The sequence below is a fragment of the Chinchilla lanigera genome, unplaced genomic scaffold (assembly GCF_000276665.1).
Source record: "Chinchilla lanigera isolate Chin_1 unplaced genomic scaffold, ChiLan1.0 scaffold00009, whole genome shotgun sequence".
NCBI classification, from domain to species: domain Eukaryota; kingdom Metazoa; phylum Chordata; class Mammalia; order Rodentia; family Chinchillidae; genus Chinchilla; species Chinchilla lanigera.
Window position 1 is genome coordinate 10,868,463 of NW_004955410.1, and position 27,830 is coordinate 10,896,292.

Sequence of the window (27,830 nt, forward strand, 5' to 3'; positions counted from 1 at the left end):
TTTTTGCTTAATTTATCTATCAACTGCTAAGAGAAATCTCCAACTCTAAACTGTGGAGTTAAGTATTTCTCTCTTTCAATTTACTAGTTCAGCCTCGTGTATTTCCTTTGTGATATGTGTAATTTGTATCTTTTCCCATTTTTGTGGACTATCCTGCCTAGATATTTACCATTTGTACTGACCTTTCAACTTTTGTTGATGTTTCTCTGTTGTCTCCAAAGTTGTTGGTATCTACTCTAATTTTTACTATTTATATTTTTTGCTTGTGTTAGGTTTGATTTTTTGATTATAGAACTTTTTCTTTCACCATGTGTGTATTTTAATGTTGTAGATTTCCCTCTAGGCATTATTTTCACTTCATATTACAAATTTTGATGTCTTTTTAAATTTTAATTTAATTCAAAATATGTGGCTTACTTTGTCTTCATTTACCAAATATAGCTGCTTTGAATGTAAAATTTTGATTTAGTACAATTTTTTTTCTTTCAGCACTTTGAATATGCCTTCCAGGGACTTCCTGATTCCACCATTCCTGATAAGATTTCAGCTGTTAATGGTATCATTCTTCCTTGGTGTATAACGTTCTTTTTTCTTGACAATTTCAATTTTTTTCTTTTCCTCTTGGCTTTTAAAAATGTGGTTTTCTCTGTGTTTTTCTGGGTAAAGTTCACTGACATTTTTGAACCTCAAAGTTAATATTTTTCACAAAATTTGGAAAATTTATCCATTATTTTTAAAAATATTTTTTCTTATTCTTGCTTTCATCTTCTAAGATCTAATTTCATTTATGTTGGGGCACATGATATTGTTCTATAAGCCTCTGAGTCTCTTTTTATTTTTATTTTATTTTTTCATTCTTTTTACTGTGCCTTTTGGGTTAGATAATTTTTATTGATCTATCTTAAAGATCATCAATTCTTTTTTCTGTTACAATCTGCTATTGAGTTTGTTCAGTGAATTTCTCATTTCAGCTATTGTATTTTTTCAATTATATATTTCTCTTTATTTACTTTTATATAGTTTCCATATCTATGTTGAGATTCTCTATCTGTTCACTCACTGAGATCATGTTTTTGTTAATTCTTTGAACATATTTTAAATAGTTGCATTGAAATTTTTCTACTAAGTCCAATTATCTGAGTCCCCTCAGAGTTCTATTTATTATCTTTATACTTTAGATAAGCTAGTAATCAGTTATGCTCTTTGGAAGACCAATTTTTATCATTACTATACTTGTACTTATTCTATCAGGCAGTTAACTTGTCTGGATTCAAACTGTCGTCCTACTATACACAGCAGTAGTTGTTTCAGCTTTCAGCCATTGCTTTTTTTAGCCTGATTCTCAAGAGTCTCTTCTCAAACTGGCCAGTGTGGTGGTCAGCGAAAGGTTTGGGGCAAGGTTCATATTCATATTTTACAATGTCCACACAATTCTGTCTGCCTTGAGTTCTACTTCCAATCCTAGAACTGTGTTTGACAAATTGCTCAACTGAGAAAACAGCACGCTCACAAATATACCCCATGCAGTTTTGCCTTTCAAATGTAAACTCCTTGCAGTATTATTCTTGCTTAAGAAAAAAACAAACAAACTGGAGTCCCTGAGATTTTCTCTGTGGGTATGCAGTTTATTTGTCAGTATGGATTTGGTCAGAGTTTATATTCAGGGTTTGGGTTTCACCATTTCTGTGATTTATCACTTTTAGCATTTTCTTCCCTCCCACTCTAAATTTCTGGCATTCTGTAAGCTATAAACATCTTTCTGTGTTACCACAATGCCAGTAGAACTGTGGCTTTCTGCTCTGAAAGAGCAGAAAACTGTGAGAATTGCGTATTGCCTTCAGACAAAACAAAACAAAACAAAACAACTACACTTATGCTATTTTTGTCCATTGCACTTATAATCTTCCAAGGGTAAATCTCCTCTGGTTTCTTTATGCTTGTGGCCACTTTCTGATGACCTCAAATAATTTTTAATACATTGTGCAGATTTTATATTGTTATCTGCAGGAAGGCCTGCCTGACGAATTTGATTCACCATTATCTGGAAACAGATTCCTAGAAAACACACCTTGCTTTAAAGGTACCTCTCATGTTTTGTACCTTCATTGTTTGCTCTGAATTAAAATATTAACAACCAATAGTTAATGATCTTTGATTCTAGTATCAGTGCCAAAATCATCAGATGTGATAGGAACAGGGCCTGTGAGCTGAAATCCCCATTTAACTAATTCCACCTATCCATGAGAATTGGCTATCTCCCCATACTTCGAGCTGTTACTTTTGGGAAAGATTATAAAGTAGGAAAACAATTGTATTAGTTTACATGTTTATGCAGATGAATAAAACAAGTTCATCCTCATGTATCTTCCAAGCTAGTAGAGACACTGGAGTAAAATTATATTCTGAAAGATCTGAACTTCAGAATAAATTAACACTAAAGTGTATTCAGAAAAATTATCCTTAGTACCATGTGAACTCATCTGGGAAGGTAGGACCGCTGAGAAGGGAGAAGGTAAAAGGGTATCCCACAGGTAGATAGAAAATCCAGGACTCCAGGGTGCAGGGAGATTCCGACATCTGTGATCACTGCTGTTCCACTTTGGGGCAACATCCAATGGTGTGGATGAAATCTTGGGACAGGCACCCAAGGATGGGTCAGCTCCCCAGGCGACTTCTGCTCCAACATGGCATGAAGACCAAGCACGTTACTCTTTTGAAAGACCTCAGTGTTTTCCAGACCCTTGACCATTTTTCAAGAAACTGCTTGCTTAGCATAGGCATCAAGACAAATTCACTTCCACCTTTTAACCCTTATCGCTTTTAGCCCAAAGGCTGGCAGAGACAGGGACAAGCAACAAAAGACTGAAAGACCCACTAGCCACTGTCTCTTGATTTTCAGTTTTATCCTGATTTGCCTCAGGACAAGAGCAAATTCCTAATGAGAAAGTTAGAAAACACAGATATTAGCACATTGAAATTTCATGCATACACACTTAAGCACACTTCATGCAAAGGTGTACTTCATGCAAAATAACTCAGAGACCTTGATGCTGTTACAAAGGTTGAGTAGTGGGGGGCTTATGAGCTATCAGTTTTGCCAACTCTCCTTATAGGTCATTCCTAGCTGAATTACAGCCTGACCCACACAAAGCACCTACCGGGTCCCTCAGCGTCTGGATTAAACAGAATTTAATCAGCATGACATGCATTTGGGCCTTTGTGGATGACAGCGTAGACAGGGTCAAGTTCATGCTGGCCCTGACAACTTGAAGCTGGAAATCTCTAGAGTGTCTTCATTTCCGTACCTGCAGGTGCCCAGTGATACAGTGGGAGAAGGACCTGAGGTGGCCTGGAGTCCAATTTCTTTCCCATGACTGTGGCTGTGGGTTTATTCCGTGGGTCTGACTAATTAAAATACTCCTTCTTCTGTGGTTTTCTTTCTTAAGAGACTGGACCTGAATGTCAGCTATAGCTGATATTTCACAATGCTTATGCACTTGAAAAGTGCTGTAGTTTAATTATTTGGGTTGCTACAAACTTCAAGTGCTTGTTTGGAAACAGTGAAAGCAGGGAGAAGCAGGAGTTTTTATTTCTAAAAATGAAGTAGCAAATGATTAGTTACTTTATTTCTTATTTGGTTGAACATTTATATTAGGGATTTCTGGCAGTGATATCACTGAGAGAGCATTCTAATACAGCTTATTTTATCAGTGAATTTATGTGCACCCACTACTTCACTGACATTCACATACTGTTTCTTTTTTCATGTCTCAAACTACTTTTTATTTGCAACTACATTATTTCATACAATTCTTCCAAACAACAAAAGAGATTTCCTTATGTATAAATAACTTACCTACTCTCAATAAAGTAAATGCTCAGAGGTGCTAGAATGGATCATTCACCTCTATAGTGTTTTCATATCCACCAGAGTTGATATGCAATATATAAAGACTCAAGTCCAATATTAAAAACTCAGGCACTTGACTAACTTTAGTAAAGCTTCTCAAACTATAGCAAAATATCTATACTTTTTTTTTTTTTTTTTTGTAGCGGGAATCAAACTCAGGATCTTGCGCTTGCCAGGCAGGTGATTGTGCTGCTGAGCTATACCCAGGGCCCAAAATATCTAAAGTGCACACATATTTTAAAGAAAGCTTATCTTCAATAATGTCCATATAAAATAAGCGTGATGGTTTGGTTCATCTAACATCATTACTATGAGTATGAACTTTTCACTTTTAATGTGTTGTAAGGTGTCCTCAACAGGACACCAAGAGAATTGGAAGAAGCTGGTGAGGTGCTAACATCTGGGCATTAATTCAGCGATTTGGATCATGGTGCATTCCAGGAGAAGGTACTCATGTCACTGGAGTTGAGCAGTGTAGTGGATTGACAACTGGTGGTCAACTTATAACCCGCCATGGTGCTAGGTGTGGGAGGCCCACCTGAGGATTGTTGCCAGCAGCATAAGAGGCAGAACTGGAGAAGAAGAAGTGAGGCTGTTGGGAGCTGGTAGAAGCTGTAAGGAGCTGTTGGTTCTGTTGGAGGAGCTTGTCATGCTGGCTTTCCTGATGAACTTGGTTGTTTTCATCCTCCAAGGAGCTCGGAACCTTGTTGGCACTGAGAATAGCTTTGGTTCACTTTGGGGGAGCTCTGGTCTTCACTTTGAGCATTGCTTCCTGGCTCCAGAGGGGAAGATGGTGCACTGCCAGTCTCCTGGAGAAGCTTGCTGCATTGGCTTTCCTGATGGGAACTCAGCTGTCTACACTATCAGAAGAACTCAGACCTCATTGTTGCTGAGGGTGGCTGTGGTACTCTTCGGGGGAGCTCTGGTTCTTAGTTTGTGTGTTGCTTCCTGGCTCCAGTGCAGATCCCTCAACCTGCTAGCACAGATCTTTCCTAGATTCCACCACTGACCTTTGGGCCTTCCCAGCGCAGATCCGCGAAACAGGCCTGCCTAAGATATTGCTATGGGCTATAGGCCTCCAGTTGGGCTTGTAGGAGGTACTGCCATGAGCTCTAGGCATTCAGCTGGATTCATGAAGGACACTGCTGTTGGATCCAGGCCCTCGGCTAGTTTCCTTGGTCTTAGTGTATGTGCACCAGATTTCCTGCAGTCTTTTGTATAGCATTCTTTGGGTGACTTTATAAATGATCATATAAAATATGTGTCCTGTATTATATTATTTTCCCTTGCAAAAAAAACCCCAAACCAACACAAGCAGGGTAGTTCATCCATAATTTCTTGGTTTGGAAAATCAAATGGAATGGGAGGAGGGTAATGACCCTGCTGGCCATTCCCTCAGTGTTTTGGCTTTTTTCTGGGTAAAAGGTGCCCCATTGGAAAAGCTGGGAACATTAGTTCTGCAACTTGGTATGCAGAGCTTGGGACTGTAGCTACTGAACTGGGTTTTACTTCCACTTCCTCACTTAAAAAGGATCTGGACTGATAATCAGCGGTAACCTTATGAACGGCTTTTTCGGAGATCTTACACTTGTTCTCACCCTCATTTCCAAGCCGGCAACAATGACTGCACTGCTTTTCTCTCCGTCCCAACAGCACACGCTGAGCACTCCGGGGTGCACATAGACAGTGGCTCCTTCAGCAAAGTCAGCATCTAAGCTGCAACCATTCTCACAGGCTTTCAGAACATCAGTATCAATGCTCATTGACACGAATGCACTGGTAGGCCTATCCTTTTGATGGTTTTTCTAGATACCAGTGACTTTTGAATTTCTCTTGAAGCATTAGAGTCATTTTCTCATTTTTCTCTTTCAATGGCTTCTGCTTTCAACTTACCATGTTTTCCAACTAGTCTTATGAAGAAGACAGTGGCAGCAATTTCATTCTTCATTTTTCCCACTGCAGTGCTGTTACCCTGGGGCTGCAGATTTGTTGGTTCTGATTAGGTGTAGGCTGAGTGCTAGGGTGCTGGCTCGGGGTTCCCCACTGGGGAGGGAGCCAGGGAGCTTCAGCAGGCAGGTGCGACCTTGTAGAGGAGACTGGTCAGCAGGCAGGTGTACGAGCTAATAGCCTTGGCTCAGCACACGGGGACTTGATGCTGCACTATATTGTTTCTTACATTTGTTTCATAAACACTTGCTTTAGTTCCTGAGAAATTCTAAGTTAATTAGGTAACAAAAAAATCATTCTAACTAGTTGGTTCATGCCATAAATATTGAATGAACTGTTTGCCTGAAATTTCCTGTCTTCCAACCAGTGACTTCTGCACCATATTTACTATACTATACAATTTCCTGTTTGTCACCTTATTACATCCACTCCACTATAAAGTGCCTGGTGATCTAGCACCATGCCAGACTCTGAGACACAGCTCTGCACCCATAAAAAAGTCTCTGCTCTTAGGAACATGCGACCATAGGTAAATAAACAAGTAAATTTAAAAGGCCAATTTCAAATGATGATAAATGCTTCAGGGAAAATGAACTCAGGTGACGTGAGAGTGCCTGGCAGGCTAGTTCAGGTGCTCAGTCATGCGAACACCTGTGGGAGCAAAGTTCCAGGTGAGAGTCTCAAGAGAAAAATGTGCCTGAGGCAAGAATGCATGTGGTTGAACCAGGCCTCCGACTGAGATCAAGCGGCCTCATTCATTCATTCAACCAAGAGGCCCCAGCTATGCTGTGGAGTCTACCTTACCTCTGGAAATTTAGGAGAATTACCCTCTTCTAACTTTCTAGCCTTCAGGCACAAATTGCCTGTGCTCAGACCCAGAACTCCACCTGGGTTCTTCCAGCTCTTCGAGGGGAAACCTTCATGTAATTGAGGCTGACTTGGCTCGGTTACCGTGCACTTCTCCCCTTGCTTTCTGGGGGGCTCTGTGTACCCACACAACACCTGGCACCAGCTGGCTGTTGGGTCACCCGCTTGCTGGCCCTCAGCCAAGCTCTCCATTTAACTTTCTCACTCTTTCCCCATAAATCTGTTTTACTGCCAGTTCCGTTTGCTTTGACATAGATTAGGTTAAACACCGGCAACAGAAGAGATTGGAAGCACAGACCTTCCAGGAGAAGACGGCATTGTCCTTCATGTGATTTATGGCTACTGTGGTTAAGGACCTGGATGCTGGACAGGGGAGAGAGCTGGAAGCTGCAAAACTCTCACAGTTTCCAGCCCCAACTCCCTTCCAAGGGTTCCAAGCTGTGCAATAGCCTTGGTTGCTTGCCATCTGGGCTACATTTCTGAAAAGTTTATAAGCAAGTACCAAGCCTCTTCTGGTGATTTTCAGGGAACTGGAAGGATTGTTTTTGGTCATCATGGAATTGGGCCTTCTTCCTTGGCCTTGGCTCTGCAGCTATAGGATATGACTTCTCTGAAAATTTCAAAGGAAAGGAGAAGCACTTATTTGCTAGAGCCCCTTTGAATGCAGGCAGACCCTGGCCTTTACACATCTTGGAATGCAGCCCTTTACTCTGCTGTGAACGCCTCCCCTCCCCTGGTCCACCTCAGTTAGACTCAAAACTCATCCCCATTAACTTATGCTTGATTCAGTAGCTTGAATGTCCTCTTGAAAATGTAAGCCCTCCGTTGTCCTGCCGTGCATAAGCCCTGCAATGGCTCCCCACTGACAAAAGTGATAAACTCCTGCATGCTCCTGCCCTCCCCACCACTCAGGCTGCCTTTCCAGACTTATGTTCTCACTGTCCAACTTACTCAAGACCTTGGGCCATAATACTTGTCAGCCAAGGGTATAATGTGTGTGGTAGAGCAGCACCTGTGTGGGACAGAGGCAGAACAAGGAAAAGGAAGACACTAGGATGGAGATCACATGATGACATATGGGGTCCCTTAGCCTTGTGCTTTGGCTCCGTGCAGTTCCTTATTGTAGGAAAAGCAGCCGGTCCTCCTGGGCTAAGAACCCAGGACATGTGGAGACAGCCCTGACCCACACATTCTGAAACTCTGGGTATTACATCTCACCACACCCAGGATTTCCCAGGTTCCATTTTGTTTCCTTGAGAAGTGGCCAGGAAGCCCAGCCTTGGACCAGGCATCAGTGCTGCCCAAACGGAGGAGGCAGTGACCCAGCCTGCCACATGTTTTTCCCTGAGAAATCACCGCTGGGCTGGGTCACAACTCTGGTTCAGCAGCTCATGGCTGATCAGCCTCCTTCCCCTTGGGCCTCCAGCCTCCAGGTGGCTGGCAGGACCCCTGTGAGGCCAAGCAGCCATGCTGGTTCCTCAGAGTCACGCATTATTTCTCAGCACATCAGAGAGACTTGGGTTGCTGAGGAGCTGTCAGGTGGCCAAGGCTCTCTGAGGAAGGCGGGTCTGAGCTGCGTATGGGAGATAAACTGTCTGATCCTCGGTGGGCAAGTGTTGTCTGGCACCCTGTAGCCTCCTAGGTCATGCTTTCCTTTTTTCTATTTATTTCTTGGGTCTGCCAACCCGCTGCCTAGCTTACAACAGCAAGGATCAGCCTTGATCCTTTATGGGGTGCCTTATGAAGTGCCTTTATGAGGCCTGACCCACAAGGTGACAGGACAGCACAGGCAGCCAGTCCTGGAGTTAGCAGGCACCCTGCAGGTGTGAGTCTTGCTGAGGTACCATGTAGAGGCTGACCCTTGGGGACCAGCTGCAGAATTTTACCGGGACACTTACACATCTCTATGTGGTCAGCACAACCTTTCTGCCTTAAAAATATCCCCAGTACCTTCTCCTCTTAAGATACCAAAGTGCTGAGCACTTTGTGGATAACCAGCATTTAGCACACACTTGAAAAGTGGAAACAATTGAGTTGTTCAGAGTCTCCCGACTAGTAAATGACAGGGACTGGCTCCAGAGCCCACACCTGTACTTCAACCCCCTGTGCTATGGCTTTAAGGACCCTTCCATATCTAGTCTCCTTGACTGTGTGAACCGAGAGAGTTAATACATTTAAAGTACTCTAAAGAGCACCAGCAGGGCCTGTGTGAAGGTGCTTGGTAAATGCTCTTCCGTCCACAGGAGGATGATGGGAAGAGCGGGCTCTTAGCGGCAGCTGGCCTTGCTACTAGATGTGTGATCACATTAGCCTGCATATCTCTGTCCAAGTCCCTCATCTGCTAACTGGGAGCAACCCTGGCACTTACTTCTTAGGGATATTGTAGTAAATGAGTTAATATTTGTAAAGCACTTAGAGTCTGGACCTTCCTTGACACTGCATTTTTCAAAATACCTACAGGTTGTACATGCATATATGTGCAACGGTGTGAATACAAACTTTTGTGCCTGTGTTTTATGTCCTAGTTACATTTTACTGTTTAGGTCCCCCTGGAGAAATCACCTGCATTGCTGAAGCCTCAGTTTTCTTCTCTGTAAAATAGAACTGAAATATGTATCTTCTGGTGCCTATGAAAGTGTCAGAGTGAGTTATTTATCATTCCAGACTGAGGTCAGGCAGGGACCTATGCTGCTATGATTCAGAACCAGTCACCTCCTTTCCAATGCTGGCTCTGCATCTGTGTGTGGCCTTGGACAGGTCGTGGCCATTCTATGACTCACAGTATCCTCACCTGTAGACACTGCACCTGCTGCCTATCTCTCTGCATCACAGTGAGATGACACAAGCACAGCTGCCAGCACAGGCCCTGAGCATGGGACATTCCCATTTCCCTCTGTCTTTTGCCCCGATCCCCAACGTGGCACCTGGATTATAGCACCAGGGACAGAGAACTACCAGAATTTTCCAACACTGTCTTCAAGTACAATCTGATGCTTCCCAGGTAGCTCTCTAACCACAAAGAACTAAAGAACCTTCCACTCTGGGCACCGTAATTCATTTGGAAAACCCAGAGGTTCCTCTTCTGAATAACTGAATTTCACGCTGGTTTGGGTCTTGAATAGGCACAGTCTACTCAGGAGTGAAGCTCCGAGCAGTTTCAGGCTAAGCAAAGGTATTTGCTTGACCAGGTTTTCTCACACAGTGCCGCTGTTCCTCCCTTCCTCCCAGTCTTTATTCCTTAACTGTGGTTCTTTTACTTCTTTTATTTTTTTAAATTGGCTCTAGTCTAGTTGGAGGCTTTCATGTAAAGCTTCTGTAAATTTCTTTTGGAACTCAGCTGGATTTAAGACATGTGCAAAATCCTGTGTCTCCCAAATTCAGTTGCCTGCCGTGCAGCAAGAGCTTAGTGAGAAACACAAAACTGTGTTCTCTGGATTTACCCAGATCTTCTCTGAGGCTCTCTAGCCACACAGAACCTCACATTGTCTTTATCCCACCAAGTGTGGGATTCTCCAGTGATTATCTTCCAGATGTGGCACACCACGCCGTGTTGCTACACGCGGCATCTGCTGCCTTATCCCCCGTCTGTTTCTGCTTTCTGAGGCCTCCCATATGACTGACAGCACATGGCTCTGCAGGACCCACCTCCCTGCCTGTGCTGCCACTGTCTATGTCAAAGCTGCAATTGCCCAGGGTTTCGGGCACTGATGCTGGCCTGAGTTCTGAACTGGCTGCTGCTGCTGCTGCTGCTGCTGCTGCTTGCTGCAGCCTGGGGATATTGCAGTGACCAGCTGTTTAGACCTGTTTGCTTATCTCCTGACCTCAGGACTCAGGCACACATCCCCCGGGTTGAGGTTTCAAGACAGAATGACAGGTGTGATGCCGTCCCTCAAGTCCCACCTGGGCCACCTGCCCTGCACCCCAGTCCCCCTTCCAAAGAGTGTGTGGACCGTGGTTCCTGCCTACAAACCATCCCAGCATGGCCTCCCCAGGCTTCAATCTGCAGCTTCCTGGGGAAGAGGGAGACACAGGTAACTTCAGCTCAGACCCCACCTACACAGTAATGAATGAATAGTGGGAAAAGCTGCTGAGTTTAAGGGGTGGGAAGGAATAGAAGGAAATGAAAACAGGTAGGAAGGAAGGCAGGTATGTCAGAAGATGAAAAGATTTGGGAAAGCAGATCTTAACGCAAGTTACCCCCCCCCCCATTTCCCCATTTTATCATGGCAAGGTAGAGAAGGCAAGGCTCTGGGGAGATTCCCCTGTCAGTAGTGTCAGTTGCTAAGCAGAGACAGACAGGGGGCTAAGGCCTTGGGAGGAGGAAGGGCCCCTGCTCGCTGCTGGGTCTGAGGAAAGCACAGCTCCCTGGGGAAAGGCAAACCAACAGGGGCAAGACGTCACCAGGACGCAGGCTGCCCTCACCCTTGTCAATTTATCACTCCATAAAACAGTCTGAAATTTGGCAATTTCTCTGAATATCTAGCAGCAGCAACTTTCTTTTTAAGCCTAATTTTGTATATGCTGCTTGGAAGCTGTGTAACTTCCTGTAATAAAGATCTTAGATATTCAAGCAATAAATTTGAGATGTCAGGGCCTCTCCTAACACTGTCTCATAACTCTGAGATTCCCAATTAGCCCAGCACCACACACCTGAGCCTGGAAGGGGTGGGTGGAAGAGCAGAACCTCACTGTTGGGGGCAAGCCAGGGTCTCCTTGTTACTGAGTTCCCAGGGGACTGGGGTAGTGAGCTCATAGGCTCCTTATTTCCCTTGGCCTCTGCTTCATGTTGGCCAAGATGCTACACATCTGGAAGCACACAGGAGGCCAGCATGGTTCTCTACACCCGCAGGACTGTTGGTGTGAGCCCCAGTTGAGAGCACGGGTCTGCTGAGGTCTTTGAACCCCTCCAGCCTCTGGCTGGCTGCAGTTGCTTAGGGGAACAGTGACCTGCAGGCTCCGTCTTGCCTTCCTCCGCTGGCTCTCTATCTCTGGTTTTTTGTCAGTCTACATGGCCCTAGGTCTCCACCCTTTTCCTTTAGGAATGGGCAGATAAAAAGAAGATGTGTTATGTGCTTATTCCCACTCCCCTTCATGCATGTAATTATTAGGTACTGCAAACATGGATTAATAAAAATCAAAAAAAATTTAAAGTGCTGGCAAGAAAATAAAGTGGCACATACCAGTAATCCCATCAGTTGAGAGGCTGAGACAGGAGGATCACTGTGAGTATTAGGTCAACCTGGACTACATAGAGAGTTCAACACCAGTCTGGGCTACCAGAGCAAGACTGTCTCAAAACACAACAACAAAAAGTTTAAAAATGGGCAGATAATAGTGATCAATGCTTAGACAGCATGGACAGCTGTTTGGTAGATAAATAAATTAGTAAATGGACACATGAACAAACTGGATCTAAATAGGAAAATATGTGTGTTTTTAAAATGACTATTTCTCTCCCTCTCTGGCACTGGAGAGCAGAGATCAATGGCTTTCGCAATATCTTGTTAAACTTGAAAGTTTAAGGAAGCTCTTCTATTGTACTTTATTCCAGGGTTAAATAAAAAATATTAGAATGAATTTTATATATCCAGAGTGAGGGGAAGTGATAATTGCATCGGAAAGGGAAAGACTCAAGGTAGGGTCAGAGTCCACCCTGCTGAGGGGGGCTGACATACACATGTTCCAGCTCAAACATTCCCACGTGTCAATTCCCAGCTCCCAAGGAGAGGTTGGTGGATGCAAGTTGATGCTGGTAATCCACACGGCTTCTCCCCAAGGCCTGCTACTCTGACACCTTCTTCTCCTCACTTTCTTCTCTCTTCCTTTCTAGGCCAACCTTTGGGTCAGGGGGAAAAGCCAGTGTGCCTCGAATTTCTGGATGGATCAAGGCTACTTGAGTTCCAGAGACCACAGGGCCCCCATGCTAAAAAGTCATCTTCAATCCAAAAATGGGCATCTGAGATGAACACACACTTCTCTAATGAAGAAATAGAAATGGCAAATATATGAAAAAATGTTCAACATCATTGGTCATTCAAGAGATGCAAGTTAAAACAACACTGAGATTCCATCTCACCCCAGAAAGAATGGCTATCATCAAGAAATCATCCAATAACAAGTGCTGGAGGGGCTGTGGGGGAAAAGGAACACTTCTCCACTGTTGGTGGGAATGTAGACTGGTGTAGCCACTGTGGAAATCAGTCTGGAGATTCCTTAAAAAACTAGGATTGAAGGTCCCATTCAACCCAGCTATTCCCCTTCTGGGTATTTTCCCAGAAGAATTAAAAACATCATACCACAGCAATATATGTGCACCCATGTTTATAGCAGTGCAATCTGTAACAGCTAAACGTTGGAAGCAACACAAATGCCCAGCAACCGAGCAATGGATAAAAAAGATGTGGTTAGTTTTCATATAATGGGGTACTACTCATCTAAAGAAGGATAAATTGGAGACTTCTATAGGTCTTTTATAGGATGCAACTCGAGACCATATTCATAAGTGAAACAAATCAGACCCGTATGTGTAAAGATCATATTGTCTCCCTAGTGTGAGAAACTGAAAGAGTAAATAAGATCCAAAATATACAATAGATATTGTGAATTGGGAAGAAACTGTTATTAAAAAAAGACAAACTGTGATAGGGAAAGGGGAAAGGAAGAAAGGGAAAAAGAAAAAATATTTACACACAAGATAGTTAAGATACTTGTACAGCTAGTTTCTCTTAGTTGATTCAAAAGAAAAGTGTGTGCTAATATTGTCTGAATAAGATATCATGCCTCTATGTTGTACTCTGAATAACTACTGTGAAGGCAACAACATGCAATGTATTAATTATTGTAACTCTCCTACTAACTTGTTTTGAAACTCTGTTTTATTGTTACTTTTATTTTTTTCTCTTTAAAAAAAATCTTCATAAGAATGCAAAACAGGGGTTCCTAGGGTCGTAACACCTCCACAAATATTTGCTTAAATAAATGAAGGTTTTGTTTTGTGTTAATTAGAAGAATGTTCTATATCAGCCCTGGTCTTGATAGGAATCACACTGGCTGATTAAAGACAATGTAAGGGGAAGGCACTTTCTACATAGGTGTTGGCAGGATTTAGCAAAGCCCACAAGGTACAGGATCCTGGGGCTAGCGACTGAGAGAAACCCTTACCCCCACCTGAGGGACAAGATGAGACAGCCTTGTACTCAGAACCCGGTGAGAATGGTAGCTCTGGGAGCTGTGACTCCTGTGACTTTCAGTAAAGTGTGTCAATCGCTGGCCACTCAGCCAAGCAGAAACTAAAGGAAAGAAATGCTCTCCTTTCCATCTCTGGCCAAAGTCTCCCGTTGGTGGAATCCAGCCAGGACCACAGGGAGGGACACAGTCCATACGTTCAGTTGCTGGGGACACAGAAGAGGGTGAAGGTTGAGGGATGGACCTGACCTTTTCTCCAGGTGCAAACGGCCCTGGGCTGGGTCTCCTGAGGAGTGGAGCACAGACTGCCTGTCAGCCTTGCTCACTCTGCTGGCCAGATGTCCTTCTGTAGGGCAAGCCCTGCATAACAACATGTGACAGGCCCAAGAGCCCTGAGGACTTACACCCCTCTTCATGCGTGAGAATATTGTGAAAGGATCTAATGTCCCAAAAATAACTAGAGAAAAATAAAGCATTCCAAGCAGATATCTCCATCAACTATGTCTCTGTTCTTCTTCCAATTTGGATGCATTTTCTCCATGAACATTGATTCTCTTCAGCAAATGGCACAACAATGCAGCTGGTTACCTGAGGCAGAAGCTTGGGATTCCTTTTCCAAAGGAACTTCACCCTCGCCTTCCCCATTCAAACAAGGTCACAGCATGTTGATTTCCCTTTGGATACCCACTGCCTCGCAACCCAGACTGTACTGTCATGGCTCGTTATCATCAGTCATTTCCAAACCAAGCTCTCTGCTCCTGCTTGGTGAGCTCCTTCCCCACATCCTGGCCAGAGATCTCCTGCTAAATAAAGAGCACTGCTGGGCTCCCATTCCCCACTGCTTAGCATCCTTCTGTGGTTAGCTGTTCCCGTTAAGTAAGTTCGAACCCACTCATGGGTCACCAAGGCTCCTTGTGGTCCTACCCCACAGGACCTGCCATCACATTCCATATGTTCCCTGCTCCTTATTACTGAGTATTCAATGCCTCCAAAGCCCCACGCTCCCTGTCACCTCTAGACCTGCACCTGCGCTTGTCTCTCAGCCCACAGTGCCCTTGCATTTCACACACCCAAGTACTATCTGCTCAGTTACTGGCTTAGGGAAGTGTCTCTTCATTTTGGAAAACTGTCCTGGCCTCCCTTCTTTGTTCTGCAGGCTGACTCCGGTACACTCCCTTTGTACCCATTTTCCACACAACATGTGCACCTTTCTTGATATTGTGCATAACATTCTCCTCTGCTGGCTAATTTTCCTGTCTGTCATCGTCATCACCTCTGGATGTCCCCTGCCCAGCGTGTGCCTGGCTCTGCCTGTCACAGGACATGTAAGTGCTTGTTGAAAAGAAGTGGTAATGAAATGAAGCCTTCCTTGTTGGCACTGTCTGACTTCAATCCAGTTAATCTGTGATCGGGGTTGACTGTTGACTCTGTCAGCACATTTCTCCTCCTTTATTATTTATGACAAAATGTAATTTGCCTTGTTCTGGTTTCTCCATAGTGTATACACTTTTTAAGACAGAGCATCCCTATTTTCTGGTTCTGAATGATTTCTCACCTAATTTCTGTTTATTTTGTCAGACACTGGAAAAAGCCAAAGGAAATGAAATCCAGAGAGGGGTTACATTTTCATAGGCAAATAAACCTCCTCCTAGCTCATGGCCTCAAAGAATGCTTGAAGTAAGCTATTTAAGAATATCTTTCCTGCCACCAATTATTTCACTGAAATCTAATGTAGAGGGGACCTGAACTGAGTGAAACATATACCTTCAACCCCACCTTGTAGGAGCCCCACAATTTAACTCTCATAAACCCAAGAAACACAGATAGTGTTATTGTCCCTGGTTTGTAGATAAAGGCAGCAGACGTCTCAGTTTTGAACCCTCTCTTTCCACCTACTTCAGTTACTGTGTCATCAACTATCTCATGCAAATGTGTCCAGCGTCTTCTGGGCAGTTAGACAGTGCTTGGCAGAACACTCACAATCTTGCTCCCTGTGCTGTGACGTCTCTGACACCTCCTACACGGCCTGTGGCATCCATTGGAAGCTGACTGTCATGGGGAAGGGGCCAGCGGTCAGCTGAGACCCTTTCACAGGCTGCTCCCAAGGCCAGTGACCCAGAACCTGTGGCAGTGACTAGCTCAGTAGTATACCTCGTCCCTCCCTTTCCATTCCCTGCCCCTCACACCTGCTCCTTGGCACCTCTTCCCAAAGAAACTATTTACACACAAGCTCGTATACACCAGGCTCTACTTCCGGGAAAGCAGACTAAAATCATGAGGTCAGACAGTTCCTCAGGCATCTCCAAATTTCCATGGAGTCCTAGGATTCACAGCCAGGTCCTCTGACTCCAAACTCCGCGTGCTTTATCCTCCTTGCATCAAGAGAACTGAAAGTCTCTGTGCACAGAGGCCTGGGTGTATAAACAACCAACTGCAGAAGAGAGGCGTCAAGTCAAAAGCAGAAGCTACGGCTGTGGAGCCCAGAGAAAAGTGACTGATTCAGGAGGTCTGGTGCCTGGGCCGCCCAGGAAACGCTCCACCGAGTGGGTGACTGAGAGGCCTCTCCTCACCACGCTCTCTGCCGTCGGTCCCATTGCTGTTTCCTCTCATAGCTGCGTCACCTTCCTTCTCAGCACTTATCACAACGTGTGAGTCAGTTTTCACTTATGTTTGCTGGCTGTCTCCTATGAAAGCAGGCTGGTTTTGTTCCCAGACACATGAACACAATGTCCACAGCACCTAACCCAGTGCCCAGGGCAATCAGAAAATCAGTCCTATTTGTGAAACCAGTAAAAAGCTTTTTTCATGAAGGAAGAAATGATGAATAGGTGAATGAATTGTGGTATCAAAAGCAAACTAAACAGCATAAACAAAGGCATGGAAGAACATGAAAACACGGCCTGTTTGGAGAAAGTCTGTGGTGGGCCACAGGATGTGTTTGTTGGGAAGGGGGGGGGGGCAGGGAGTGGCTGGAGAAAACACATCTTATCTTGAAGCCAGATAATTATTATAGTCTCATTCCTCACACTGGAAGATGCCATTGCCTCTTCTTGGTAGCTGGTTACAAACGTGGTCCTCCTGTGTTTGTTATTGCTGGTATTGTGTGTGTTTTCTTCTTCAGTTGGCAGCTGAAATGGGTGCTGGTGAGACCTGGCTTTGTTTAGGGGTGAGGACCTTTTGCCTGTTTAGCATCTAAGCTTGATTATCTGCTGTCATTGTCACCGCTGCATTTTGTGCAGTTAGTCGCTGGTGGCTCCTGTCCTAAGCCTATCTTAAGCGTATCTGTTCTAAGTCTCACCCACTGGCTGTGGTTCTGCCTCTGAGTATCTGTTCAGGAGTCTTATTGGCCTGAGCTCTGCCTTATCTTTCTCAAGGGAACTCCTACAGCACCTAGCATCTTCACATCTTTACTGACAACGTGAGGCACAGTAAGATAACTTATTTGTTTACCCAAGCACAACATTAAAGGTATCCTGCAGGCCAGGCACACATCTCTTTCGGTTGATTTGTGATTCTATGGACTGTGCTGCTCAGTGTCTTGTTGATCATCTGATGATTGCTAGATTCAGCTCTGCATCTTACTTCCCTGGTCTGCCCAGGTGGGTTCAACAAAAATTAATCCTATTCCTATGACTGCATGTCCTTAAGGATCTGAGACACGTGTTAGGCAGTGGAGGAAAAATTTCCCTGCTATCGTGCCTTTAGCTCAACTTAAAGAAACAGTGGCATATTTCAGCTCTGCAGCAACCCTCAGATGGTTTCTCTTTTCATTTGCAAAAGTCCAGTTGGAAGCAGCCACCTGTTCCTTCCTGGCTCCTTGAGAGAGAAGTTTATACCCTTGGTGTGCTGGCATTTCAGAAACCAACCAAACTCACCTTTAACACTGTTTATTTTTAGGGTCTCTGCATTTATATTTAGAAGGGAAGCTCTGTCATGCCTCCAGAGACATCATTCCTGCAATGTTTACTGGAGCACGGGGAGACCACGAGGAGGGAGAATTAGTCGTGCATGTACCTCCTGGATCTGGTGACCCTGCATGGGGACATGGACCAAACATACAGGGAGAGGGTAGGGTGCAGGGTTGACCTTCAGTAGCTGGAACCAGGCCATTCACTAAGGCCTCGGAGCTAGCACGGTCTGTTGCTGAACTTGGAGGCTTCCTAAGAGAAAGGGTAAGCAGAAAATGCTGAGGATCAAGAGAGATGCTTGCTAAGAACTGAAGTAAAATTACTACCGCATTTTTTCTTGTTCCAGTTCCTACAAAACATGTTCTCAAGAAAATAAACATTTAAAAATTGATACCTACATTAGCATAAAATTCCAAAGGCAGAGTTTATAAGATATATTGTAGGAAAAGTTCTAATATTTCTAATATTTGAAAACTTTTAAGCATTGAGTGACAAAGAATCAAAATTGTATAGAAAAATGTGCAAAAGACAATTTTAAAAAGATGTACGTAGCCTTTAAACATAGTAAAAGACTTTCAGACTTATTATTGCAGAAGATCAAGAAATCTCAGTATTATCCTAAAGTATAAAATATGAAAACAACCTAAATGCTTGTACATAAAAGACCAGTGGGAGACACAAGATTCACATAACAGAGTCCCATTCTGCTGTGTAAATGAGAGCAATTGCAATAATCTGGCATGCAGATAGCTTTGAAATATACAGTAAAGTGGAAAATGTAAAGTACTTCTATACTGTATTAATGTGTTAACTTCCATATAAGAAAGGAAGAACAAAAATATAGACATGTATTTGCACAGTACACAAAAATAAATAGAGGAAGAATAAGTCTGATTGGTTGCTTGCAGAGAATAGGTAGGAACAAAGTAGATAAAGAGGGAATGGAATTGATCAAACAATTAAACATAATTGTTTGATCAATCTTACAGGCCTATATTTATTTAATTGAGTAACCAATTTGAAGATAACTATGTAATACAACAACCATTGTGAATTTCCTATCACCTTGTCTGAAATTCTGTATTGCTTCTATTGTTTGGGTGTTGTTTTGTTTATGCCTGTTTGTTCGTTAATGTGTTTTCATTCTTTTATCGTTAAAATTAACTAAATTTAAAATAAAAGGGGGAATGGGAATCCGTAATAAAGGGAGAATAGGCTGTACGCATCTGAGTAGTACTTTCTGTGAAGTACTGACTTTCAGAACCACAAAAACCTTTCGCATACTAAAAAGAAAAAGAAATCATTAAATAAATTCAAATGAAAATATACTAAAAGTACTCTGGGCAAAACTTAAATGAAACACAAGCAACAAGTGAACTTGGTGAAATTACAGATGAGTAGTATAACCACAGTGGAGGAAGAAAAGAATTTGTATGATTCTAGAAATAGTATTTTGGCTGTATTTAATAATGTTAAAGTGAAAGAAAGAATGAAACACAAACAGCATATACTTTACCTTGAGATCTTGCTTTCACAAAGATATTGATTAACAATTCAAAAACTATTCTGGGTATTGTAAGAGTAAGCAAGAAGTAATGTATGAATAATGAAAGCCAATTGCTCACTGTATAGAAAGGAATTGTAGGTCAGAATAGAGGGAAGAACAGAATTTGTGTTCTGGGATTAGAATTAAAGATACTGATATGAATTTCCAGTCAAAATGAAATCAATATGTGTGTGCACACATCTATATTCTTAGTTCTGTCTGCTCTAAGAAACTTGAAGCAACGATACTCCAGTACTAGAGAGTACATTTAATGACTAAATGTTTCTAAACACGGTTTTCTTAGGGCAAGAACCAAGGACCCTCAGAGAAATGACAGATTCTAGCCTGGACAAGGAAAGTATAAGATGAACCTGGAATATCTTGTGATTCCAGAAAGTGAGAAAAGGCTCAAAATGTCATAGAGACATTTGGCCACATTCAAGATGCTCCCAATGGTCAAATATGGGGAATTGATTAACAAAATACATAACAAAAGTAATAGATTGTAACAAATGAATAAATACCCATGAGTCCATATTGACGTAGGAATTAAATAAATAAGCCATTAAAGTGGGGGGAACAAAGTGCTCGCTCACAGAATTCAACCCATAACAGTAGAAGGATGATGAAAGTAGAACTCATGAGTTGGCAAACATCGCTGCATTAACAACTGCAGACAAGCATCACCAACAGGGCTAAGTTACTGCGGTAAACATGCTGAGAAAAAAGTATTTCCCAGTTTCAAAATAGAGAAAAAGAATAACTCAGCAGGGAAGAAACCCCCATCTTAACCATGTGATCAGAGTTAGGATCACCCATACAGAGACATAAGGACATCCGATCTTCTTTCTGTGGTGAGAAGATGGAACGCTGTCCTGCGGTCTTCTTGCCAAAATTGTAGGACCTGGAGTACACCAGGAGGAAACATCAGGCAAACCCAGACTGAATACATTCTGCGCAGTAAGTGTGCAGTGCTCATCAAGGTCATGAACCACAAAGAAAAACCAACAAATCTCCTAGATTGAGGATAATAAAGTGACAGGAAAACTTGGTCTTGGAATAGAAAAGGATATTAGAGGCACAACTGGGGATATCTGAACAAAGTCTCTAAAAAGTTAACGGTATTATATTAGAGTTAATTTCCTGTGATGTGGTACTATATAGTGTTAACGCTTGAGAAGGAAGACCAAGAATTCTTTAACTTTTTGCAAATTTTTTCTAAATCTGAAAAATTTTCAAAGCAACAGCCGAAAAATTAAAAATTGAAGTTTAGAAAGAAGAAGAGGGATCCAATGCCCTCATAGGATATTCTCCAGGAACCTGTTCTCTTCCCAACACATAGCCCTTAACAGTTTCTCATTTATCCTTTGAGAGATTTTCTATAGAAATCAGTACCTGTACATTCATCATAGGTGTTTATGCATAATGTACTTGAGATCCTCCAACAAAAATATATGTTATTCTTTTAGTGACTGAATACTATATAGATTATATAGTACAAACATCAATTTAGCTAGTAATTGATATTTGTGATATTTCTAATATTTTGTTATTATAAATAATACTGCACAGATGCTTCATTGTAGTAGTACTTATAGTTGTATATAAACTTCTAGAAGTGGAATTTCTGATTCAAAAACATAAAGATTTTATTTTTTATTGATATGACTATATTGTTTTCTAGAGATAAAGTACCAATCATATTCCTACCATTATTGCAAGATATTATTCATATTTTCATCAGCTCATTATATAAAATTACCTTGGCCAATATGAGTGGTGAAAAATATACCTCATTAATGATTTTCTCATTTTGAATCAGCTTAAGGTTTATTTCATATATGTAAGCTTTGTGTGTGTGTGTGTGTGTGTGTGTGCATGTGTGTGTGTGTGTGTGTGTGTGTGTATGTGTTTCCCAGGAACTGTGTGCTCTTATATTTTGCCTATTGATGAGGGGGTTGCTCGTTATGCTTTCTTTGCAATAATTCCAGATTTAACAACAACCCTGCAAAATAGGTGTTATTATTAATTATTATTATTATTATTCTCATTTTACACATGAAGAAAAAAAGGTTCAGGGTGGTCAAGAACTTTTCTCAAAGTTAGAATGTTATTTGTAGCGGAGCTGCAGATCTTGGTTTGCCTAACTTCAAATGGAGTGCTTTATACATGCAGCCTTGCCCGGCCTTGTCAAAATGGAAAAATAAAAAATAATAAAAATAAAAGGAGGGAGAAGAGCCCTTTCTTAAACACTATCAGCAGAGTGGTAAATTCATTACAGTTAGAAGAGAACCTTGTCCTCAAGTGTTGAATTATTTCCCTTCATCCTGGTAGAATGGTTCTAAACTTTCATCTGCTGACTGGTTCCAGTTTCACTATTTGTCTTTTCCTGTTAAAATGTTATCAGTTTCATGCCTGGGACTCCAACTCTGCTTACTTTATATAAACAAGAGATAAGGAATAAAGGGAGGAGGAGAACTTGGAAGATTTTATACGGTGTCTGAGAATCTGGTACAAATTGTTAAATATATTAGAGAATAAAACTATATTCATTTGCAGACTTCTGATTAATGCTTTTCAAGGTTTGGTCAGCAAATTTCAGAGTCCCTGAGATTTCTGGGAAAAGTGCATTCCCGGGCTCTACCACCTGCCTGTCCTTATCCTGAGTACAAAGTACCTGTAATTCCAAACCTCTATCGGTAATTCTGATACACCCTGACAATTACGAACCACAGCACCGACCACCTAAAATGTGACCTAAAGATCTGCAGCAGTGGTACCACCCAGTCACTTGCTGGAAATGCGGAGCCCCAGGTCACCTCTTAGACAGATCAGATCAGAGTCTGCATCCTGATGCAACCCTCAGGGGACTCATGTGCACATTAAAGTTGGAGAGCCACTGCTCTAGAATGAATTAGTAAAGGACACAAAACATAGGATTTTTATCAGCGCATATTACAAGAATATGTATATTTCCAGGACATCCAGTCAGTTGCACATGCAGTGTACGATCACATAAGTCTTGACTATGATTTGATCCATGAAGACATCTCGATGAAGAGAGCAAACGTGTCCATCATCCCCCAGATTTATGCTTTTATATTTCCTCCCTCTTCCTCTCCCCAAAGCTCCCAGTTCCCAGGCATTTCCCCATCATCTTTCTGTCATGACAGTTTGTATTTTCTACAATTTTAGATCAACTGACTCACGTGGTGCGTACTCTTTTTCTCCAGTTTGTACTCATTCGTGTTTAGTTTCTTTCAGCAAGCATAGTTTGGAGATATCATATTTGTTTTCCCTTCATCTATTGATAGACATCTTCAGTTGTTTTTAGTTTAGGTTGTTACAAATAAAGGTGCTACGAACAATTGTATAAGTTTTTGTATGAACATGTAATTTCATTTCCTTTGAGAAATACTGTTTGGTTGGGTCATACAGTAAAGTATACATTTGACTTAGGTACCAAGCTAACTGAGTAACTTTGGAAATGAATGGAGTTTATAAGACCATAGGCAAAGAAACTGCAGATCACCACTATCCTGGTTGTTAGAGTCTTTTCCTTGGGTTAGAACTCTGGTACAGTTACACATGTATAAAAACATTGGAAAATAAGTAAGTGAATAATGGATGACAGAAGTCAAATCTTTTACTGTTGAAGTGGAAATCTTCAAATAAGTGAGAATAAGCTAGAAATATTCTCATGGTAATAAATTAGAGTTGAAGACAGTATGAATTTATGTTAGACAAAATATAGATACAGATGTTACATACAGAAATATTTATAGAAATGTATACACATATATACGTACATGAGTTTACACATACACACAATTATCTTGCTGTGTTAACTGGGAGAGCCAGAACAGTAAGCATTCCTAGAGCCCAGATTTTATTTCTAAAGAGATTCTACAATCAAAGGAACCAGAGCTACTTGGAGAAACAGATGACTGAAAGACTGAGCAGGAAATACAAAAACGGACCTGGACTGCCTTTGTAGTTCCAGAAAGTAAAAGGAATGCTGGGGGTGGAGAGGGAGAGGGAGATGAAGGCAGAGAGGGAGGGGAGGAAGGATGGAGAGTGGGAGAGGGTGGAGGGGGAGAGAGGGAAAGAGAAGAAGAGAAGGGAAGGAGAGGGAAGGTGGGGAGACAAGAGGAAGAAGAGGAGGCGAAGGAGGAAGTGGAGGAGGAAGGAAAAGAACAGAGAGAAGGGAAGAGGGAGACGGCGCCAAGGAGAGGGGAATGTAGAAGAGACGCAGACGCCAACTCAATGGAAAAAGCCCCTAGTGGCCAAACCTGGAACAATTTGAACAACAACAAAAGCAGTACTGGATCATAACCAAAAAATAAAACAAACACCTCCGAGTTCACACTCATAAAATTTATAAATGATTTATTAAATAAATAAATAATTGGGGAAGAGAGAAACTCCTCGTACAAAGGAATTATAAATAATATATGTAATTCCTCTCACCTCAAGGAGGTGACTCACAACCCCCCGTATCTCACCTGTGGACCTGCCACAGGTCTTCCTTCTAAACTCTACCCTATGCCGGTGACCAAGGTTATGCAGGTACATGCAGGTGGTCAAGGTCAACCATGATAAGTCATCTTGACAGACATGCTTTTGATGTAATGGGATGGGAATGACATTTTACTTCTGTGCTATTCCTTCCTAAACCCAGCCCCTGGTACAATCGTGGAAAAAAAATCAGACAAATCCTAATTCAGGGACACTTCACAAAATATTTGACCAGCAAGCAAAACTATCAAGGTCATCAAAACAGTCTAGCCAAGAGAAGTCTCAGCCAAGAGAAGCCCAAGGGGACATGATGATGAAATATAACATGGTATCCTAGAAGAGATCCTGGAACCAAAAAGGTACATTAGATGAAACCAAGGAAATCTGACTAAAGTATAGATTTTAGTTAATAATTACATGTTTATGTTCACTCACTCACTGTAATTAATGCACCGTACCATGGTAGATATTATTACCAGGGGAGTTGGATTTGGGGTATATGATAAAACCCTGTACTACCCTGTAACTTTTCTGTAAATCTAAAATTATTCTAAAAATGGAAGTTTATTAAAAAGAAAAAGGAGACAGAGGAGAAATCTATGGATTAAAAGCAGCACATGAGACAGGACTTGAATCAGAATGTGTGGACCTTCTCCAGATCCTGATTAAAACGAGCTGCTTTTAAGCATGCTGTCACAAACAAAATATAATGACAAAGAACTATTTATGAAATTTATAAAACAACTGAAAATTTGAATACTAACATTTAAGGATATAAGGAATTTATTATATTTCAAGATAGAATTATAATAACTTAAATATGGAATCTCTGAGTTTTTGAGGTACACGCTGAAATGTTTACAGAATAAATGATAAGATGTCTGGGATTTGTTTCAAAACAACAGAAGCACAGTGTTGTCAGGGGTATTCCTGAAACAAAGCACAGTAAATGATGGTTTCAGATAGTTCACAAATCAACAGTTTTTGCAGCTAGGTGATACTTACATGGGGATTAATCACACTCCTCTGCCTATTTTTGTGAATGCTTGAAAATGATCATTGCAAAAAAAAATAGTGAGAGAGAGAGAGAGAGGGAGAGAGAGAAGCAGTGGAGGGAGCAGACAGAAAGAGGCACATGCCGCATCTTCTGAGGATCTCAAACTCCTGACTCTCTCATGTATTTATCTAATGTAAGGTTTTCCTAATTTCAAATCTTGCTCCTCAAGATCACGGCTGCACAGCCATACCCTCAACATCCAGGTCCGCCTTCTGTTTCCATCCTTACTCTGAGAGAGATTATGGACACTCAGGAACAGGCTTGTCAGAGGAAACAAGTCAGCTTTGCCATGCTCTGGGGAAGCCCTGGGAACCTCCATGTGACTAATGAGGTACCACGGTATCAACAAACTGACTGGCAGCAGAACAGCGCTCCTCTACCGTCAAAGGATTTTGAAAGTTAATTAAGTGTTTAAGTGAAATGCTCACGCAGTCTTTGAGATTTTGACAGTACTGGAAATTATTCTTTCTTAAACACTATTTTTAAAATTCACTGAGGCATAACTTACATACAGCACAATCCACCAATTTTGTGTACTGCTATGAGTTTTGGCAAATGTATTCAGTCATGTAACCATAGCCACCGTCAAGATGTAGGACAGTTCCTCTTCAAATTCCCTTGTGACTCCTTCCTACTCACTTGTCTCTGATAACCACCAATCTGTTTGTCTTTTTCTCCTGATGTCACAAAATAAGTAGACTTTTTTTTTTTGAGACAGGGTCTTGTTAAGTTTTCTAGGCTGGTCTTGAACTCCGTATTCACCTGCCTCAGCTTCCTGAGTGCTGGGCCATCATCCCAGCACAAAGAGCTGTTTATTCTGGCTTGGTTTACTTAACCACAATGAGTCTTAGATTCATCATGTTGTTAATGTGTACCAGAAGTTCAATTTGTTTTATTGGAGAGTAGTATTTTACAGTTTGCTTATCCATTTATTCACTGGTTCAGCTTCACCTGGGTTGTTCTCAGGTTGGGGTGATTCTGAATAAAGTGATTATAATGGACATATCATTGGGTATATGGATGCCCAAGTGCTCTAGCACCATTTTATGAAAACACTATCCCTTCTGCATTGAACTACATTGCCACATTTGCCAAAATCAATTAACTGTACATGTGAGGACTTATTCTTTTTCACTTGAACTATTGGTTTATCCCTAAGATACATACCTGTCTTTTAAAAGATATTTTCAAAGTAATTCTTTTTTTTTGTTTTGTTTTGTTTTCCGGTACGAGGAATCAAACTCATGACCTCGCACTTGCCGGGCAGGCACTGTGCCCTGAGCTAAATCCCCAGCACCCTTTCAGAGTAATTCTTAAAATAATTAGTGTAGGCCCTCCAACTCTGTGCTTCTTGTTAAAAATGGTTGGATACTCCTACAACTACTACATTTCTGTATAAATTTTAGAATCCCTCTGTTAACATCTAGAAATTATCTTACTGGGATTTTGATTGAGATTGCATTGAATGTGTAAATCAATTTAAAAATTAATATCTTAATATTGATTCTCATTATCTATGAATAGAGGATATCTATTTAGCTCTTTGTCTTATCCGAAATTTATATTATTAGCATATAAGGCTTATATATATTTTTGTTAAATTTATCACAGAGCATTTTGGTTTTTGATATTATTATAAATTGTTCTGTGATCTTTCATTCAGTTTCTTATTGTTCATTACTCATATGTAGATACACAATGATTTTGCATATTATTCTTGTATCCTAAGATCTTCATAAACTCACTTACTAGTTCTACTCACTATTTGCAGATTTTTCAGGATCTTGTACGTAGACAATCACAGTCATCCACAAATAAACAAAAGACAAGCCACATAGTTGAAGATACTTATAAACACCTATCAGAATGGTTAAAATTTAGATAGCTGACCACACCCATGTTAGTGGAGATGTGGGAGAGTGTAACATTCGTACACTTTTGCAGGGAATGTAAAATAGTGCAATTATTTTGGAAAATAGTTTGAAATGTCTTAAGAAGTTACACGCACAGACACACACACACACACACACACACACACAATGATCTCGCCATTCCGCTTTTTAGTATTTACTCAAGTACCTGAACGTTCACAGCTGCTTTATTTGAATGAACCATGCACTGAATATAAACCATCATTACAAGGGAATGGATAAACTGTGGGATTCCATATGAACAAAAGACTAGTTAAGAATAAATAGGGATGAACTGTTGACATGTTACAATGTCCATTAATCTGAAAATAAGAACAAAATACAGTCGTCCCTCACTATATCGTGGTTCACTGATTGCAGTTTCACTGTATCACTTTTTATTTTAAAAATTAAAAAAACAAAACAATGAAGACAAAATCAAAACAACACAAAAACAACAAAAATGATACATGACCTCAAAACAAGATGATAGGAATTAACAATGGTTGCAACATTACATACTGTTATTTTCAGTGAAGTTGCTCAGTCCACCAGACATAAGAATGTAAGACTGATCAAAAAAATCAAAGACAGTAACAAGTAATAAAAAAAAAAAAACTTTAGAAATGATGCAGAGCTTCACCATACAAGATGGTAGGAGTTCAACAATGGTGTCACAGATTTTAAAAAAAAATGTGTCTAATTCTGTATCATGGAGTTTTCTCTATTTTGCAGGATTTTGTGGTGCATAGATATTTATATAATATTTATGATTTTAATTATTTTTTCCTAAAGAATTTAAAACAATATAAAAATGTTAATTCAAACATATTAAAAGAATATTAAATAAAAATAAAATACAGTATGTATTTCACCAGAGGATAAATACCATACTGTACATGATGGAAATGCAGTATACCACTACCTCTTGTGCAAGTTTGCCAACATGAGATAGTACAGGGCACACTATTGGCTGATGGAA

At 41.3% G+C, this 27,830-nt stretch overlaps 1 pseudogene; it reads right to left on the reverse strand.

The window, feature by feature from the left end:
• Nucleotides 1-1,307: 1,307 nt before the first annotated feature.
• LOC102017431 lies at nt 1,308-5,858 on the reverse strand (annotated as a pseudogene).
• Between the last annotated feature and the right edge of the window lie 21,972 nt (nt 5,859-27,830).